Source organism: Cetorhinus maximus, unplaced genomic scaffold, assembly GCF_964194155.1.
Source record: "Cetorhinus maximus unplaced genomic scaffold, sCetMax3.hap1.1 HAP1_SCAFFOLD_1482, whole genome shotgun sequence".
Classification (NCBI taxonomy): Eukaryota; Metazoa; Chordata; class Chondrichthyes; order Lamniformes; family Cetorhinidae; genus Cetorhinus; species Cetorhinus maximus.
Window position 1 is genome coordinate 1,208 of NW_027597423.1, and position 16,380 is coordinate 17,587.

The window sequence follows — 16,380 nt, forward strand, 5'->3', positions numbered from 1 at the left end:
GGTTTCCCATTGGTCGGCTCGGAGGCCGGGCCTGAAGCCACCGGCCGCGACAGTGTGTGTGTGTGTAGTGGTGGATGCCACCATTCCGTTTACAAACAGTGGCCTGGCGGACAAAGCAGATGATATCTCTGCGGGGCCCGGCCCGTCGCCCGTGGCAACCGACAGGCCAGGCCCCTCTCCCCCACCCACCCCATAAAACCCTCCAACGGCGTCCCTTGACGTCGCGCATGCGCGGCTAAGCCAGGCGACGTCACCCGGTCAGCCAACGGCGTCCCTTGACTTTGCGCATGCGCGCATAGGCAGACGACGTAATGACGAAAGGGGGCGGAGCCTCTGGCCGCTGATTGACGCATCACTCAGCCCCACCCCCTCTAACCTCTCAAATGAGCCCAGAGCGACCCCTCCTTTCCCATCTGGGCCAGTGGCGCAATGGATAACGCGTCTGACTACGGATCAGAAGATTCCAGGTTCGACTCCTGGCTGGCTCGGAGCGACCAAACTTTTAAAATACTTCACAAACTCCCAGTTGCAGAGTTTAAAAAGTCTCTTTTAAAAAATTTTAAAGCAAATAGACCAACTCTACAAAAGAAACACCCACGCGGTAAATTTATTGGGTACTTTTTTAAAAATCCCCAAATACCCAGTCAAATTCGACCGAAAAATGGATTTTCCTATAAAAAAATAAGTTCACAAACTCTCAATTCCAGAGTCAAAAAGTCTCTTAAGAAAAGTTTAAAGCAAATGTACAAGCTCTACAAAAGAAATACCCACCTGGTAAATTTATTGGCGTTTGTCTTAAGCGCCAAAGTTGGCAAATCCCCGGTCAAATTCGACCGAAAAGTTTATTATTCTTTTAAAAACAGACGCGAGTTCCCCAGCTAAACCCGACAGTGGGGGAGAAGCTTTTCCTTCTCAGGTCCAGGGCCAAGTGGTTCGACAAAAAAGTTGACCAAGCTCCAGTCTCCCCCTTAAACCGGGGAGCTTTTCTCCAGCCGGTTCAGCTTCTTAAAAAACACACAATGGGTTTTGGCCTCAACTACTTACTGTGGTAACGAATTCCACAGGCTCACCGCTCTCCGGGTGAAGACATTTCTCCTCATCTCAGTCCTAAATGGTCTACCCCGTATCCTCAGACTGTGACCCCCTGGTTCTGGACTCCCCCCACCATCAGGAACATCCTTCCTGCATCTACCCTGTCTAGTCCTGTTAGAGTTTTATAGGTTTCTATGAGATTTCCCCCCTTCATTCTTCTGAACTCCAGCGAATATAATCCTCACCGACTCGATCTCTCCTCATATGTCAGTCCCGCCATCCCAGGAATCAGTCGCTGCTCTCCCTCTATAGCAAGAACATCCTTCCTCAGATAAGGAGACCAAAACTGCACACACAATATTCCAGGTGTGGTCTCACCAAGGCCCCTGTACAATTGCAGCAAGACATCCCTGCTCCTGTACTCGAACCCTCTGGCTATGAAGGCCAACATACCATTTGCCTTCTTTACCGCCTGCTGCACCTGCATGCTTACCTTCAGCGACTGGGGTACCAGGACACCCAGGTCTCGTCGCACATTCCCCCTCTCTCAATTTATAGCCATTCACATACTAATCTGCCTTCCTGTTTTTGCTACCAAAGTGAATAACCTCACATTTATCCACATTAAACTGCATCTGCCATGCATTTGCCCACTCACTCAGCTTGTCCAAATCACACTGAAGCATCTCTGCATCCTCCTCACAGCTCACCCTCCCACCCAGCTTTGTGTCATCTGCAAATTTGGAGATGTTACAGTTAATTCCCTCATCTAAATCATTAATATATATCGTGAATAGCTGGGGTCCCAGCACCAATCCCTGCGGTACCCCACTAGTCACTGCCTGCCCTCTATCCCTCTATTCCTATCCTATTCATGTATTTGTCAAGCTGCCTCTTAAACATCACTGTCGTACCTGCTTCCACCACCTCCTCTGACAGCGAATTCCAGACACTCACTACCCTCTGCGTAAAAATACTTGCCCCGCACATCTCCTCTATAGTTTTCTCCTCTCACCTTAAATCTATGTCCCCCTAGTAATTGACTCTTCCACCCTGGGAAAAAGCTTCTGACTATCTACTCTGTCCATGCCACTCATCATTTTGTAAACTTCTATCAAGTCGCCCCTCAATCTCCGTCGCTCTACTAACAATCTGAGTTTCTCCAACCTCTCCTCCTAGCTAATAACCTCCAGACCAGGCAGCATCCTGGTAAACCTCCTCTGCACCCTCTCCAACGCCTCCATATCCTTCTGGTAATGTGGCGACCAGAATTGCATGCAATATTCCAAGTGTGGCCTAACCAAGGTTCTATACAGCTCCCAGCTTTTATACTCAATACCCCTGCCAATGAAGGCAAGCATGCCATATGCCTTCCTGACTACTTGTCCACCTGCATTGCCACTTTCAGTGACCTGTGGACCTGTACACCCAGATCCCTCTGCCCGTCGATGTACTTAAGGGTTCTGCCATTTACTGTATAATTCCTACCTGTATTAGACCTTCCAAAATGCATTATCTCGCATTTGTCCGGATTAAACTCCATTTGCCATTTCTCCGCCCAAGTCTCCAACCGATCTATATCCTGTTGTATCCTTTGACAATCCTCTTCACTATCTGCAACTCCTCCAACCTTAGTGTCATCTGCAAACTTATTAATTAGCCCAGTTACATTTTCCTCCAAATCATTTATGTAGCAAAGGTCCCAGCACTGATCCCTGCGGAACTCCACTAGTCACAGCTCTCCATTCAGAAAAGCACCCTTCCACTGCTACCCTCTGTCTTCTATGACCAAGCCAATTCTGTATCCATCTTGCCAGCTCACCTCTGATCCCGTGCGACTTTACCTTCTGTACCAGTCTGCCATGAGGGGCCTTGTCAAAGGCCTTACTGAAATCCATGTAGATAACATCCACTGCCCCTTCCATCGTCGATCATCTTTGTCACTTCCTCGAAAAACTCCATCAAGTTAGTGAGACATGACCTCCCCTTCACAAAACCATGCTGCCTCTCACTAATACGCCCATTGGCTTCCAAATGGTAGTAAATCCTGTCACGAAGAATCTTCTCCAATAATTTCCCTACCACTGACGTAAGGCTCACCGGCCTGTAATTTCCTGGATTATCCCTGCTACCCTTCTTAAACAATGGAACAACATTGGCCATTCTCCAGTCCTCTGGGACCTCACCCGTAGCCAGTGAGGATACAAAGATTTCTGTTAAGGCCCCAGCAATCTCCTCCCTTGCCTCCCTCAGTACTCTGGAGTAGATCCCATCTGGCTCTGAGGACTTTACTACCTTAATATTCTTCAAGTGGCCTAACACCGCCTCTTTTTTTGATCTCAACATGATCCAGGCTATCTACACACTCTTCCCTAGACAAATCGGCCGCTAAGTCCTTCTCTTTGGTGAATACTGTTGAGAAGTATTCATTTAGTATCTCTCCCATTTCTTCTGGCTCCACACACAGATTCCCACCTCTGTCCCTGAGTGGACCCACCCTTTCCCTGGCTACCCTCTTGCTTTTTACATATGTATAAAAGGCCTTGGGATTTTCCTTAATCCTGGTTGCCAATGACTTTTCATGTCCCTTTTTAGCCCTCCTGACTCCTTGCTTAAGTTTCTTCCTACTTTCTTTATATTCTCCACGGGCTTCATCTGTTCCCAGCCTTCTAGCCCTTACGAATGCTTCCCTTTTCTCTTTGACTAATCTCACAATATCCTTCGTTATCCAAGGTTCCTGAAACTTGCCATGCTTATCCTTCATCATAGCAGGAACATACCGGTCCTGAATTCTTATCAACTGACGTTTGAAAGCCCCCCACATGTCAGTTGTGGATTTGCCCTCAAACATCCGCCTCCAGTCTAGATTCCTCAGTTCCTGCCTAATATTGTTATAATTAGCCTTCCCCCAATTAAGCACCTTAACTCGAGGACTCCTGTTATCCTTATCCACCAGTACCTTGAAACTTACTGAATTATGGTCACTATTCCCGAAATGCTCCCCTACTGAAACTTAGACCACCTGGCCGGGTTCATTCCCTAATACCAGGTCCAGTATTGCCCCTTCCCTAGTTGGACTATCTACATATTGTCTCCGGAAGCCCTCCTGGATGCACCTTACAAATTCTGCACCATCCAAACCCCTAGCGCTAAGTGATTCCCAGTCAATATAGGGAAAGTTAAAATCACCCACCACCACAACCCTATTGCTTTTACATCTTTCCAAAATCTGCCTACATAACTGTTGCTCAATCTCCCGCCGGCAATTGGGAGGCCTATAGTTAAACCCCCAACATTGTGACTGCACCCTTCCTATCCCGGAGCTCTACCCATATTGCCTCGCTGCATGAGCCCTCCGAGGTGTCCTCCTGTCGTACAGCTGTGATATTCCCCTTAACCAGCAGCGCAACTCCCCCACCTCTTCTATATCTCTCTCTATCCTGCCTGAAACATCTAAATGCTGGAACGTTTACCTGCCAATCCTGTCCATCCTTCAACCGAGTCTCTGTAATAGCAATAACATCATAGTCCCAAGTACTAATCCAAGCTCTAAGCTCATCTGCATTGCCTGTGATACTTCTCGCATTGAAACAAAGGCATTTCAGACCCCCAGTCCCACTGTGTTCAGTCATTTCTCCCTTGCCTGCCCTTCCTCTTAGTCCTACTGGCCATATTCAGTGGTCACTTATTTCACCTGCTGTCCTATTGCTCTGGTTCCCACCCCCCCTGCCATACTAGTTTAAACCCTCTCGGGTGACACTAGCAAACCTTGCAGCCAGGATATTGGTGCCCCTCCAGTTCAGATGCAACCCCTCCTTCTTATACAGGTTCCACCTGCCCCGGAAGAGATCCCACTGATCCCAGGTATCAGAAACCCTCCCTCCCTACACCTTCTGTTCAGCCACGTGTTTAGCTGCGCTATCTCTAGACTCACTGGCACGTGGCAGGGGGAGTAATCCTGAGATGACAACCCCTAGAGTTCCTGTTTTTTTTTAACTTTCTGCCTAACTCCCTGAACTCCCGCTGCAGGACCTCGTCACTCTCCCCGCCCATGTCATCCGTACCAATGTTAGCACCGCGACCTCTGGCTGTTCTCCCTCCCCCTTCAAGAATGTCCCGTGCCCGATCTGAGACATCCTGGACCCTGCCAACCAGGAAGGAGACACACCATTTCTTTAAATAACTTCAAACCCGGTTTTTAAAAAAAGTTAACAAATTCTAGTTGAATTGTACAGGGAAATTCATTTTCAGTAAGATTCGCATTAAAAAAGCTCGCAAATTGCTTAAGTTTGATCGAAACATTTCCTTACATCGGTTTTAACTCATTTTTAAAACTTGGCAAATTCTCGTTAAAGTATTCGACATGTCAATGATTTGAATCTTGGAATATGGGGTAAAATGTTAAAGTTTGCCGCTGACACCAAGCTTGGAGGGAGTGACAAACAGTGAGGGTGGCACCAATCACCTGCGACAGGACATAGACAGGATGGGCAGGCAAGTGGCAAATGCAGTTTAATACAGAGGAGTGTGAGGGTGATGCATTTTGTCAGGAGGGATATGAAGAGGAAATATCGACTCAGCGGCAGAGTTCTGAAGAGTTGCGCAGGGACAGAGGGAGCTGGGGGTTCATGGACATCGGTCTTTGAAGTGGGCAGGACAGAGCGAGAGAGAGCGGGGTTAGCAAAGAATATAGGATATGGGGCTTCATCAATAGAGGCATTGAGGACAAAAGCTGGGGTGTTACACTGAACCTTTATAAAGCTCTGGTTAGGACACTAGAGAATTATGTCCAGTTCTGGTCACCCCCCACTATAGGAAGGACATGAGGGTCCTTGAGAGGGTGCAGAGAGAGATTGACCGGAGTTTTACCAGGGATGAGGGATTTTATCGATGAGGTTAGGTTGGAGAGGGTGGGGCTGTTGTGCTTGGAGTGAAGGAGATTGAAGGGAGATGTCCTAGAGGGGTACAAGATGGTGGCAGGTTTAAGCGGTGAGAGATTGGGAAATGTTGATGTATAGAGGGACCTGGGTGTCCTTGTACATCAGTCGCTCAAGGTAAGCATGCAGGTGCAGCAAGCAGTTAAGAAGGCCAATGGTATGTTGGTCTTCATTGCGAGAGGACTTGAGTACAGGAGCAAGGATGTCTTACTGCAGCTGGACAGGGGCCTTGGTGAGACCACACCTGGAGCATCGTGTGCAGTTTTGGTCTCCTTACCTAAGAAAGGATGTACTTGCCATAGACGGAGCGCAGCAAAGGTTCACCAGACTGATTCCTGGGATGGCAGGATTGTCGTATGAGGAGAGATTGGGTCGACTAGGTCTGTATTCACTGGAGTTTAGAAGGATAAGAGGAGATCTCATTGAAACATATAAAATTCTGACAGGGATGGACAGACTGGGTGCAGAGAGGATGTTTCCTCTGGCTGGGGGAGGAGGGTCTAGAACAAGAGGCCAGAATCTCAGGATACGGGGTAGATCATTAAGGACTGAGATGAGGAGAAACGTTCGCAACTTGTCTATTTCTTTGTCCATAACAAACTGAAATTATACCATGTTGTGGTCGCTATTGCTAAAATGCTCCCCCACCACCACCTCAGCCACCTGTCCGGCTTCATTCCCCAGAATTAGGTCCAGCACTGCTTGTTGGACCCTCTCCATATTGACCTCAAAAGTTCTCCTGTACACATGTGGGGATTTGTTAAAAATTATGATGGTAGTAATTTGTAGCCATGTGCATGTGTTTAATACCTTGTTGTAAACTAATATATGTCTCATATAGTTCAATATAAAACCTCTCGAGACCTGGTGGTCTTATTCCTGAATTTAGAGCTGCAACTCAAAAGATGTGAATTGAAAATCTAGGTGATGACAGTTGTTGAACATTTCCTTCTGGGATTTTAACTAACTCAGCCTTTACCAACTGCTGAGTCATAACAGGAGAGTCAGGACAATTTGCAAGAACTGCCACTGGTTATTCACATCTGGGCCAGTGGTGCAATGGATAACGTGTCTGACTACGGATCAGAAGATTCTAGGTTCGAATCCTGGCTGGTTCGGAGAGGGGAGCAAAGCTTTTAAAAATAGTTCACAAACTCCAGTTACATTTGAGGGGAAAAATTTATTTGAAATGTGATTAAACTAATTCAAGTAAATATGCAACAGGCAAAATATGGAACTGTGTCCCTCTCCACAGATGCTGTCAGACCTGCTGAGCTTTTCCAGGTATTTTCTGTTTTTGTTCTAGATTTCCAGCACCCGCAGTATTTCGCTTTTATCTTAAATCGGTAATAACTTGTTTCTAATTCTTTGGAGAAGTATCTTTTGAGTAAGCTTAGCTTTAAAATGTTAACCAAATTCTTAAATTTGATGGAAACATTCCTTGCAATAAGTTTAATCTAGTGTTAAGAAAGTAGAATAACTTTCACCATATTTTTCCGGTTTATTGGGATGTAGGTTTCTGGGTATAAGTACAGTCGGTGCTGCCTGTGTGACTTAATTACATTTGGAGTTAAGCAGATTGCAAACTTGAAACCATCAAAAGAAGCCGGGTGTAGAAATGTGCTTGAGATGCAAATGAGTAACCATCAGTGAGCGTGTCGGGTGTGAAGGGAATGTGCTTTTTGAGATAGTGAAGGGATTGTTTGGATTTTGAAGGGATGTTAGTCTGTTTACCACTGGCCAGATAAGCAAGCCTAAGGAATGTGTGATTATTTTCCCCAAAGGTTACTGACAATATTGTCAACGTGAATGTTCTTATGTTGTGAGAATGATTCAGTTTCAAAGACATATGGAACAATGGAGTTTACATATTAAAGAGAGAGAGAAAGATATATAAAGGAGAATGAAAGGCTATGTGGTGAGGGCCATGTCAGGTCTAACAGGAATGTGTTAAACCTCCTTCAAAGAACCTCCAGCCATTTGTGTATAAATCGTCTGTATCCAGTAACTGAAGGTGGAGAAATCCATCTGGAATTCCACTGTCAAGTGTGTACTATGTTCACCCGCTGGTTTTGTTTCAAATTTAAATCCATTGTGGATTGTTGCCTTAAAGCGGGTGTGTAACTGGGAGTCAGCTGCATTAGGAATTTAAGGAGTTGTTGTAGCTACAAGATATTTCTCCATCTCATTTCACATGAAGTTGGTCAAGTGTTTCAAAATGAGTTTCACCTCACGGAAGTGGAACATTTGCAGAGAATTTAGCTCGAACCTTGTAAATGCTCTTTTTTAATTTATCTGAAGACTTTTTTACTAGGCCATTGAATTGGAATGTGTCAGCTTTTTGTAAAACAAATTAAGTTTATTTCAAAGATATTTCCCCATATCTTTTAAAACAAATCGGTCAATATTGATTCGAACTCGTTTAATCTTATTTCCTCAAATTTAACTGGGAGTTTGTGAAGTAGTTTTTAAAAGTTGGGTTACTCCGAGCCAGCCAGGATTCGAACCTGGAATCTTCTGATCCGTAGTCAGACGCGTTATCCATTGCGCCACTGGCCCAGATGTGAAAAGGTGGCTGCAGTTCATGTAAATTGTTCCAGCAACCCCACACAGAGTATCGGCCGTCCAACTCAGTCACTCAGCCCTTCAAAACTCTGTCATCCTCACAAAGAGTTTCAGCTCCTCTTCTCCGAGGATTGAGCCTCATCCCCAGTCGACACCAGCGCACCTGGGTCCTGCGGGGCCCAGTCTTCACCAATAAATGGCACGACCTCCCTCAGCTCGGTCCGCGTGGCGTAGATTTGGTAAATCTCCCTTCCGCACCCTCTCAAGGACCCTCGTGCCCTTCCTATAGTGGGTGGGGGGGTGACCGGAACTGGACATCATTCCCTAGTTGTGTCCTCACCAGAGCTTTATAAAGGTTCATTGTAACACCCCAGCTTTTGGACTCAATGCCTCTGTTGATGAAGCCCCATATCCTATATTCTTTGCTAACCCCGCTCTCTCTCGCTCTGTCCTGCCCACTTCAAAGACCGATGTCCATGAACCCCCAGCTCCCTCTGTCCCTGCGCAACTCTTCAGAACTCTGCCGCTGAGTCGATATTTCCTCTTCATATCCCTCCTGACAAAATGCATCACCCTCACACTCCTCTGTATTAAACTGCATTCAGCTAGCTGCAAGTAATTGTAGTCTTATGTTCGTGATTGAAACTGTTTATTGCGTTAATAAACATTTAATTCAATTTCTCAACCTCTGAAGGTCCTGGGACACTCGTTGCTTCTGAGTTCAGTGCGTCCTCCGGCTTGTAATAAATACAAATTGCAAAACAGTTGTGCTAGCCTGACCAACGCTCCGTTTTGGGTGTGTTCCACCAGGCAGGCATCACCTGCCACGACATTACACTAGTTTTTTTTAAAAAGTTGACAAATTCAAGTTAAATTCAACAGAAAATGTGAAACTAGGTGAAACTGTTTTTTTTTTAGAAAATGGACCAATTTTAGTCAAATGCTCGGGAGAAATTTGTTTTAAGTAAGCTTAGCTTTAGAAAGATAACCAAATACTTCAATTCGATAGAAGAAATGCCTTAAATGAGTTAAATCGAGATTTAACAAATTCAGCTTAAATTCTACGGAAACCCCTTGTAATAAGTTTATTTTTTAAAATGTTCACAAATGACTTAAGTACAATAGAAACCTTTCATTAAATAAGTTTAAACCAGTTTTTAAAAGTTGCCAAGTTCTACTCAAAGTCTATTTATTCGAGACGTCAATGATTTGAATCTTGGAATATGGGGTAAAATGTTAAAATTTGCCGCTGATGCCAAGCTTGGAGGGAGTGACAAATAGTGAGGGTGGCACCAATCTCCTGCAACAGGACATAGATAGGCTGGTAGGGTGGGCAGGCAAGTGGCAAATGCAGTTTAATACAGAGAAGTGTGAGGTGATGCATTTTGTCAGGAGGGACAGGGAGAGGAAATATAGACTCAGCGGCAGAGTTCTGAAGAGTTGCGCAGGGACAGAGGGAGCTGGGGGTTCATGTACATCGACCTTTGAAGGGGGCAGGACAGAGCGAGAGAGAGCGGGGTTAGCAAAGAATATAGGACATGGGGCTTCATCAACAGAGGCATTGAGTACAAAAGCTGGGGTGTTACACTGAACCTTTATAAAGCTCTGGTTAGGACACTAGAGAATTGTGTCCAGTTCTGGTCACCGCACCATAGGAAGGACATGAGGGCCCTTGAGAGGGTGCGGAGAGAGATTGACCGGAGTTTTACCAGGGATGAGGGATTTTATCGATGAGGTTAGGTTGGAGAGGCTGGGGTTGTTGTGCTCGGAGAGAAGGAGATTGAGGGGAGATGTCCTAGAGGGGTACAAGATGGTGACAGGTATAGATAAGGTAGATTAGGAAAAACTCTTGCTGTCAGCTGGTGATACTAAGGGAAACTAGGCGGGGGGGCACAGATTTAAGAATTTGGGCAAGGTGTGGGGTGTGGGGCGATGGAAGCATTCTGGTAAATCTCCTCCGCACCCTCTCAGGGAGCCTCATATCCTCCCTATAGTGTGGTGACCAGCGAGTGGGAATGGACCTGGAACTGGCTGCCTACGAGGGTGTGGGGGGTGGAACAGATTGGTTTTTATTTTTCATTCTTCACTGGCTAAACCAGTCCACTGATATCACCCTGCAGTCTCCAGCTTCCTTCCCCAATCTCATTGGCACATTTTTATACCGTCTTGTCTTGGACATATTCATTGACGGGGATGTGGGCATCGCTGGCTGGGCCAACATTCATCGTCTGTCCCTAATTACACGTTGGTTCGAATATGGTCTGAGAGGCAGGAAGCAGAGGGTGATGGTAGAGGGATCATTAAGAGATTTTTCTATCAAATGCGAGCATTTGTTTAACTTTTGAAACCTAAACTTACTTATTTGGATTTCCAAGGGATGTTAGTCTGTTTACCACCGGCCAGATAAGCAAGACTAAGGAAGGTGTGATTATTTTCCCCAAAGGTTACTGACAACTAAGATATTTCTCCATCTCATTTCACGTGAAGTTGGTTAAGTGTTTTAAAATGGGTTCCTACCTCACGGAAGTGGAACATTTGCAGAGAATTTAGCTCGAACCTTGTAAATGCTCATTTTTAATTTGTTTGAAGATTTTTTTACTAGGCCATTGAATTGGAATGTGTCAGCTTTTTGTAAAACAAATTAATTTTATTTCAAAGATATTTCCCCATATCATTGAAAACGTGTCGGTCAATATTGATTCGAACTGGTTTAATCTTATTTCCTCAAATTTAACTGGGAGTTTGTGAAGTAGTTTTTAAAAGTTGGGTTACTCCGAGCCAGCCAGGATTCGAACCTGGAATCTTCTGATCCGTAGTCAGACGCGTTATCCATTGCGCCACTGGCCCAGATGTGAAAAGGTGGCTGCAGTTCATGTAAATTGTTCCAGCAACCCCACACAGAGTATCGGCCGTCCAACTCAGTCACTCAGCCCTTCAAAACTCTGTCATCCTCACAAAGAGTTTCAGCTCCTCTTCTCCGAGGATTGAGCCTCATCCCCAGTCGACACCAGCGCACCTGGGTCCTGCGGGGCCCAGTCTTCACCAATAAATGGCACGACCTCCCTCAGCTCGGTCCGCGTGGCGTAGATTTGGTAAATCTCCCTTCCGCACCCTCTCAAGGACCCTCGTGCCCTTCCTATAGTGGGTGGGGGGGTGACCGGAACTGGACATCATTCCCTAGTTGTGTCCTCACCAGAGCTTTATAAAGGTTCATTGTAACACCCCAGCTTTTGGACTCAATGCCTCTGTTGATGAAGCCCCATATCCTATATTCTTTGCTAACCCCGCTCTCTCTCGCTCTGTCCTGCCCACTTCAAAGACCGATGTCCATGAACCCCCAGCTCCCTCTGTCCCTGCGCAACTCTTCAGAACTCTGCCGCTGAGTCGATATTTCCTCTTCATATCCCTCCTGACAAAATGCATCACCCTCACACTCCTCTGTATTAAACTGCATTCAGCTAGCTGCAAGTAATTGTAGTCTTATGTTCGTGATTGAAACTGTTTATTGCGTTAATAAACATTTAATTCAATTTCTCAACCTCTGAAGGTCCTGGGACACTCGTTGCTTCTGAGTTCAGTGCGTCCTCCGGCTTGTAATAAATACAAATTGCAAAACAGTTGTGCTAGCCTGACCAACGCTCCGTTTTGGGTGTGTTCCACCAGGCAGGCATCACCTGCCACGACATTACACTAGTTTTTTTTAAAAAGTTGACAAATTCAAGTTAAATTCAACAGAAAATGTGAAACTAGGTGAAACTGTTTTTTTTTTAGAAAATGGACCAATTTTAGTCAAATGCTCGGGAGAAATTTGTTTTAAGTAAGCTTAGCTTTAGAAAGATAACCAAATACTTCAATTCGATAGAAGAAATGCCTTAAATGAGTTAAATCGAGATTTAACAAATTCAGCTTAAATTCTACGGAAACCCCTTGTAATAAGTTTATTTTTTAAAATGTTCACAAATGACTTAAGTACAATAGAAACCTTTCATTAAATAAGTTTAAACCAGTTTTTAAAAGTTGCCAAGTTCTACTCAAAGTCTATTTATTCGAGACGTCAATGATTTGAATCTTGGAATATGGGGTAAAATGTTAAAATTTGCCGCTGATGCCAAGCTTGGAGGGAGTGACAAATAGTGAGGGTGGCACCAATCTCCTGCAACAGGACATAGATAGGCTGGTAGGGTGGGCAGGCAAGTGGCAAATGCAGTTTAATACAGAGAAGTGTGAGGTGATGCATTTTGTCAGGAGGGACAGGGAGAGGAAATATAGCCTCAGCGGCAGAGTTCTGAAGAGTTGCGCAGGGACAGAGGGAGCTGGGGGTTCATGTACATCGACCTTTGAAGGGGGCAGGACAGAGCGAGAGAGAGCGGGGTTAGCAAAGAATATAGGACATGGGGCTTCATCAACAGAGGCATTGAGTACAAAAGCTGGGGTGTTACACTGAACCTTTATAAAGCTCTGGTTAGGACACTAGAGAATTGTGTCCAGTTCTGGTCACCGCACCATAGGAAGGACATGAGGGCCCTTGAGAGGGTGCGGAGAGAGATTGACCGGAGTTTTACCAGGGATGAGGGATTTTATCGATGAGGTTAGGTTGGAGAGGCTGGGGTTGTTGTGCTCGGAGAGAAGGAGATTGAGGGGAGATGTCCTAGAGGGGTACAAGATGGTGACAGGTATAGATAAGGTAGATTAGGAAAAACTCTTGCTGTCAGCTGGTGATACTAAGGGAAACTAGGCGGGGGGGCACAGATTTAAGAATTTGGGCAAGGTGTGGGGTGTGGGGCGATGGAAGCATTCTGGTAAATCTCCTCCGCACCCTCTCAGGGAGCCTCATATCCTCCCTATAGTGTGGTGACCAGCGAGTGGGAATGGACCTGGAACTGGCTGCCTACGAGGGTGTGGGGGGTGGAACAGATTGGTTTTTATTTTTCATTCTTCACTGGCTAAACCAGTCCACTGATATCACCCTGCAGTCTCCAGCTTCCTTCCCCAATCTCATTGGCACATTTTTATACCGTCTTGTCTTGGACATATTCATTGACGGGGATGTGGGCATCGCTGGCTGGGCCAACATTCATCGTCTGTCCCTAATTACACGTTGGTTCGAATATGGTCTGAGAGGCAGGAAGCAGAGGGTGATGGTAGAGGGATCATTAAGAGATTTTTCTATCAAATGCGAGCATTTGTTTAACTTTTGAAACCTAAACTTACTTATTTGGATTTCCAAGGGATGTTAGTCTGTTTACCACCGGCCAGATAAGCAAGACTAAGGAAGGTGTGATTATTTTCCCCAAAGGTTACTGACAACTAAGATATTTCTCCATCTCATTTCACGTGAAGTTGGTTAAGTGTTTTAAAATGGGTTCCTACCTCACGGAAGTGGAACATTTGCAGAGAATTTAGCTCGAACCTTGTAAATGCTCATTTTTAATTTGTTTGAAGATTTTTTTACTAGGCCATTGAATTGGAATGTGTCAGCTTTTTGTAAAACAAATTAATTTTATTTCAAAGATATTTCCCCATATCATTGAAAACGTGTCGGTCAATATTGATTCGAACTGGTTTAATCTTATTTCCTCAAATTTAACTGGGAGTTTGTGAAGTAGTTTTTAAAAGTTGGGTTACTCCGAGCCAGCCAGGATTCGAACCTGGAATCTTCTGATCCGTAGTCAGACACGTTATCCATTGCGCCACTGGCCCAGATGTGAAAAGGTGGCTGCAGTTCGTATAAATTGTTCCAACACCCCACACAGAATATCGACCGTCCAACTCAGTCACTCTGCCCTTCAAAACTCTGTCCTCCTCACAAAGAGTTTCAGCTCCTCTTCTCCGAGGATTGAGCCTCATCCCCAGTCGACACCAGTGCACCCGAGTCCTGCGGGGCCCAGTCTTCACCAATAAATGTCACGACCTCCCTCAGCTCGGTCCGCGTGGCGTAGATCCGGTAAATCTCCCTTCCGCACCCTCTCAAGGGCCCTCATGTCCTTCCTATAGTGGGTGGGGGGGTGACCGGAACTGGACATCATTCTCTAGTTTTGTCCTCACCAGAGCTTTATAAAGGTTCAGTGTAACACCCCAGCTTTTGGACTCAATGCCTCTGTTGATCAAGCCCCATATCCTATATTCTTTGCTAACCCCGCTCTCTCTCGCTCTGTCCTGCCCACTTCAAAGACCGATGTCCATGAACCCCCAGCTCCCTCTGTCCCTGCGCAACTCTTCAGAACTCTGCCGCTGAGTCGATATTTCCTCTTCATATCCCTCCTGACAAAATGCATCACCCTCACACTCCTCTGTATTAAACTGCATTCAGCTAGCTGCAAGTAATTGTAGTCTTATGTTCGTGATTGAAACTGTTTATTGCGTTAATAAACATTTAATTCAATTTCTCAACCTCTGAAGGTCCTGGGACACTCGTTGCTTCTGAGTTCAGTGCGTCCTCCGGCTTGTAATAAATACAAATTGCAAAACAGTTGTGCTAGCCTGACCAACGCTCCGTTTTGGGTGTGTTCCACCAGGCAGGCATCACCTGCCACGACATTACACTAGTTTCTTTAAAAAGTTGACAAATTCGAGTTAAATTCAACAGAAAATGTGAAACTAGGTGAAACTGTTTTTTTTTTAGAAAATGGACCAATTTTAGTCAAATGCTCGGGAGAAATTTATTTTAAGTAAGCTTAGCTTTAGAAAGATAACCAAATACTTCAATTCGATAGAAGAAATGCCTTAAATGAGTTAAATCGAGATTTAACAAATTCAGGTTAAATTCTACAGAAACCCCTTGTAATAAGTTTATTTTTTAAAATGTTCACAAATGACTTAAGTACAATAGAAACCTTTCATTAAATAAGTTTAAACCAGTTTTTAAAAGTTGCCAAGTTCTACTCAAAGTCTATTTATTCGAGACGTCAACGATTTGAATCTTGGAATACGGGGTAAAATGTTAAAATTTGCCGCTGATGCCAAGCTTGGAGGGAGTGACAAACAGTGAGGGTGGCACCAATCGCCTGCAACAGGACATAGATAGGCTGGTAGGGTGGGCAGGCAAGTGGCAAATGCAGTTTAATACAGAGGAGTGTGAGGGTGATGCATTTTGTCAGGAGGGACAGGGAGAGGAAATATAGACTCAGCGGCAGAGTTCTGAAGAGTTGCGCAGGGACAGAGGGAGCTGGGGGTTCATGTACATCGATCTTTGAAGGGGGCAGGACAGAGCGAGAGAGAGCGGGGTTACCAAAGCAGATGGGACCTGAGGCTTCATCAACAGAGGCACTGAGTACAAAAGCTGGGGTGTTACACTGAACCATTATAAAGCTCTGGTTAGGACACTAGAGAATTGTGTCCAGTTCTGGTCACCGCACCATAGGAAGGACATGAGGGCCCTTGAGAGGGTGCGGAGAGAGATTGACCGGAGTTTTACCAGGGATGAGGGATTTTATCGATGAGGTTAGGTTGGAGAGGCTGGGGTTGTTGTGCTTGCAGTGAAGGAGATTGAGGGGAGATGTCCTAGAGGGGTACAAGATGGTGACAGGTTTAGATAAGGTAGATTAGGAAAAACTCTTGGTGTCAGTTGGTGATACTAAGGGAAACTAGGCGGGGGGGCACAGATTTAAGAATTTGGGCAAGGTGTGGGGTGTGGGGCGATGGAAGCATTCTGGTAAATCTCCTCCGCACCCTCTCAGGGAGCCTCATATCCTCCCTATAGTGTGGTGACCAGCGAGTGGGAATGGACCTGGAACTGGCTGCCTATGAGGAGGTGGGGGGGTGGAAGAGATTGGTTTATATTTTTCATTCTTCACTGGCTAAACCAGTCCACTGATCTCACCCGGCAGTCTCCAGCTTCCTTCCTCAA

General features: G+C 45.5%; 5 non-coding genes across 5 annotated transcripts; 2 read left to right on the forward strand and 3 right to left on the reverse strand.

The window, feature by feature from the left end:
• The first annotated feature begins 415 nt into the window (after positions 1–415).
• trnar-acg (transfer RNA arginine (anticodon ACG)) lies at positions 416–488 on the forward strand. The gene has a single exon. It is a non-coding gene; the product is annotated as a tRNA-Arg (tRNA).
• Positions 489–7,014: 6,526 nt separating this feature from the next.
• On the forward strand, positions 7,015–7,087 carry trnar-acg (transfer RNA arginine (anticodon ACG)). The gene has a single exon. It is a non-coding gene; the product is annotated as a tRNA-Arg (tRNA).
• A 1,368-nt stretch (positions 7,088–8,455) lies between these two features.
• trnar-acg (transfer RNA arginine (anticodon ACG)) lies at positions 8,456–8,528 on the reverse strand. The gene has a single exon. It is a non-coding gene; the product is annotated as a tRNA-Arg (tRNA).
• Positions 8,529–11,308: 2,780 nt separating this feature from the next.
• Positions 11,309–11,381, reverse strand: trnar-acg (transfer RNA arginine (anticodon ACG)). Its single transcript has one exon. It is a non-coding gene; the product is annotated as a tRNA-Arg (tRNA).
• Positions 11,382–14,161: 2,780 nt separating this feature from the next.
• On the reverse strand, positions 14,162–14,234 carry trnar-acg (transfer RNA arginine (anticodon ACG)). The gene has a single exon. It is a non-coding gene; the product is annotated as a tRNA-Arg (tRNA).
• Between the last annotated feature and the right edge of the window lie 2,146 nt (positions 14,235–16,380).